Here is a 4,075-nt window from a genome sequence, read left to right as displayed (position 1 = left end):
TCTTTCTTTTATACGCGTTAGGTAAGTCTAGGGCCGAAATAACCTTGTCTCGGGCAAACATGGATAAATTCCCGTCAGCAGCATCCAGGGCATCGTTGGGCGCTGGCTTGCTGAAGTTTTTGCCCATGGCGCTATAGGTGGCGCGGCCTGTGGCGCTGAAATTCCACATTTCCCATTTTTCCTGTTTTGGCTCTAATCTCACACCTTTCGCCCCAGATTACTTTCGGATGATTCCTACACATAAAAATACTACGGATTAATATAAATCAATACATTTTTCATCCTAATTCCATGAAACACGAGTAAAACATGAGGCAATATTCATATAAATATATATACTTTAAGCTAAATATCAATCATTTTTGAAACTTTAGCTTGTAGTCTCGAGTAAAGTATTCAGCCCAACAACTAGCATCAGAGCCAACGGTTTGATGGCAAAAATATGGAAATGGCATAGTGTTGCGTGGGGGGGGGGGGTAGTGCCTTTGCCTGTCATGAGCCGGTTTACCACCCTTGCCCCTAGCTTCAAAGTCGCATGGGCTTCAGTCACTATAAATACTCGGATCATGTGGATTGCACCCGTAACTTCAAATACGCATACACATACACAACTGCTGTACTTGTAAAGCGAAGTGATCTCTTAAAGGTTCAATTCCCATTTCTATTTTGTGATTTAAATAAGTAATTTTTTTCTGGCTTTCTTTCTCTATTTGGTTTATTATTTCGAAATCCCCAAGTTTGACATGAAATCTCCATTCTTGTTTTTTTAATCAATGATTCAAGTAATTCTCCAAACATTTTCTTACCTAGATATATACGCGAAAAATTACTTTAAAAAAAAGACTTGATTTATAATTTCAAAAGTAAATCACGGATATGTCTATTCATAATAGTGCATTGATTGTGAAATCCTGGATCTGCCGCTGATTTCATATACTCCCTGCTTCCTAAAATCCTGATTTTGAAGTCCACATATTGCAGAGTACGGATTATCTCTATATTTCCATGCTGCCATTTGCCATAGCTTTAATATCCACTGCGTAAAACAAAGGCGAAAGTGCCCGTCTAAATGGAAATAGACAACGCCCACTACAGATTGTAAACAAAACATACTGTATCATTATCAGTTTGCTAAAGCTTCAAATGAAAAATGTGTGCAGTACGTATATTGCATTATCCCAATCAAACATTAGACTTCAAATAGATTTCCCAAAATTAGCTTGCTCTTTGACAACTTGTATTAGTTTTGTCAAGTTCAGGTAAGAGGAACCCCCTTCCTCCCCAGCCTTTCTTGCAATTTCTCCAAGCTTTTAGCTCTTTCTCTTCTCATTTCTGCTTCCTCTTCTTCACCCATTAATTTTTTAATAACCATTTTAATGTCATCTTTGTTCACTTGTGTATCCACTTTTTCCTCCTCTAAAAACATAACAGGATTCTCGACGCCAGACTATACTCCTATCTTGAGAACATTTGCAATTAGCCTCTCGTTACAAAATTGCTCAGCAAATAATGGACAAGTGATCATTGGCACGCCAGCAGATATTCCTTCTATACTCGAATTCCATCCACAATGAGTCACGAATCCCCCGACAAATGCAAGTGATAATATTAGTACTTGTGGGGCCCAACCATGGATTAAAATCCCTTGTTCTTTAATTCTTTCTTCAAAATTCTCTTCATTTAACCATTTTCTGAATTCATATGAGATATGTCTAACAACCCAAATAAAAGGTCGTTTTGAAAACTCTAATCCAAGTCCGAGTTCTATTATCTATGATGTTGGCAAGCGCGATAAACTTCCAAGACAAACAAAGAGGACAGAGTCTGGTTCCTTAGAATCGATCCATTTCAAGCAGTGGTGTTCATCTATTGAGGCTTTGCTTCCTCTTTCAGCTTTGTCTTGTTTCTCTTTGTTGCATAAGGAAACCGGACCAATTGTCCAAATCTTCTTACCTGTTCGAGACATAATATAATTTAGTAATTAAAAGTATGCTCCTTCTAATAACTTAAGCTTTTAGATTATTAGATGATCACTCAATTCAGTGTGATATTAGAACAAGTATGGGTCATGATTTAATTCAAATCTCACCACTACCCCAAAAGCAAAGAAAATTTTCATTTGTTTATCCCAAGAAAAAGAACCAAACCACATATGTTTGAGATATAATTTAATTATTGCAATTAAAATTTGTATTTTCTGTAACAACTTAAGATAAGATGCTCACAGAATGCAACATGGTATTAAAGCAAGTTGAGATCATCGGTGGCATAATATAACTTCGCAATTAAAAGTGTATTTCCTCTAACAAATAACAATGTTAAACATCTAAATCAGATAGTGACACGATTCAACATGTTATTGGACTTAGCAGAGGTTGTGGGTTCAATTCTCTATCGGCATCCAAAAGCAAAGAATATTTTGATATGTTTGATGCATGAAAAAATAACTAGGCCCTTACGCATTGAGACATGATATAATAATTAATTAATTAAAAGTATGCTCTCACTAACTAACAGTATAAGTGTTCAGATAAGACGGTCACACACTTAAGCAATTCAACATTACCTTTGGCCTTTCTCAATCCTTTTACATATTCCGGTTCCAACTCCTCAAAGCTATTAGCCACTATACCATAAGCTTCATTTTCTGCCTCCTTCATTTTGTACGCAAATTCTTCCCATTCAGGATTATTTGGATCTACCAACGATTTAAGTTGAGCTTTGGTTAGTTCAACTTTGTCCGGAAAATCAGGCACTGAAAAATACTCAGTATCAGAATCAACATTTTCCAACACCTTCCATTCTCTCAAATTGTGTAAACACAACAAAGAAAAGCTACACATCCCATGAAAAACAATCCGAGGAATGTCAAATCTTTTGGCAACATTAGTTGTCCAAGGAAAACACATATCGGAGATTAAACAACTTGGTAATGGATTTAATTCTCGCAACAAGTCTACTACTTGCGACTCAAGCATTTGAGTTGCAAGAAAGAAATTCTTCATCATATCTATAGATTGAAGCATGTCGCAGTTTTCGCACCCTTCTGGTATCCCTGCTTCTGAGCTTGGAAAATAGAGGTCAATTACTTGAATTTTAAGTCCAATCTCTATAGCGCGGGCGATAACTGTATTGAACCTGTTGGCATTTGAGGGTGTCAAAAGAATTGTGATAATAGCACCTCGTTGTGCTAATAATCGAGCTATGTCTATCATAGGTATCATATGGCCTTGTGCCATGAAAGGAAATAACACAAAATGTGGTTGCTCATGAGTAAGAACTGCCATTTTTTGTTGAATTTAGTAGAGAAATTGGAGAATTTTGAAATGTTATATTAGCCTTGTCTCAACATTGCTTGTTTTTTATATAGAAATTCTCAGCAGAAAAGCCAAAAAAAGGAATTTTGTGGCAAATTATCTCATTTTCTTTTGCTAACTTGGAAGCCACGTCTCCTTATGAGCTTCTCCTTTATTTGTATATCCAAGAAAGAAACATCAAAACAAAGTTAAAAAGCTGGTCTGCTAAAAAAAATAGAAAAAAGAATGTGAACAACGGTGAGATGTTTTTAAAAGAAAGTTTTTGAGTGATATTAGTTTTACTCATCTTGCGCATGAATTTTTCACGTTAAAATCTCCGTTCCGTATTGCTATTACCAGAGGCGGACCAAGAATTTTTATACGACGGGGTACATTATTCTGCTCAACCAGTGACTCCTAAAGGCTTGTAGTGTTCAGGGTGTCAACTGTTTTAAATTAACCATTTTCAAGGCATATACGCGTATATATACATAATTTCGGCCGAAGTTTACGGGGTCCGATGACCCCTCATCCATACACATGGGTCCGCCATTCGCTATTACGGCCAGAGGCGGACCCAGGAGTTGAAGGTCGCGGGTGCACTTTTAGATTTAACCAGAATCTACTTTGTATATAGGGTGCCTACTACTCATATATCAGTATTTTCTAAAGACATATCTGTGTATATATGAAAATTTTGCCGAATTTTATGGGTACTAGTGACCCCTCTTTATATATCACGGGTCTGCCTTTGATAACGGCCTCCATCTCAATTTACG

The 4,075-nt window shown here is 36.7% G+C and overlaps 1 pseudogene; it reads right to left on the bottom strand.

Moving 5' to 3' along the window:
* Window positions 1-525: 525 nt before the first annotated feature.
* On the bottom strand, window positions 526-3,501 carry LOC142164596 (UDP-glycosyltransferase 73C4-like; annotated as a pseudogene).
* Between the last annotated feature and the right edge of the window lie 574 nt (window positions 3,502-4,075).

This window comes from Nicotiana tabacum, chromosome 10 (assembly GCF_000715075.1).
Source record: "Nicotiana tabacum cultivar K326 chromosome 10, ASM71507v2, whole genome shotgun sequence".
Lineage (NCBI taxonomy): Eukaryota > Viridiplantae > Streptophyta > Magnoliopsida > Solanales > Solanaceae > Nicotiana > Nicotiana tabacum.
The sequence above is the reverse complement of the archived record's forward strand: the minus strand, read 5'-3'. Positions and strand labels throughout refer to the sequence as shown.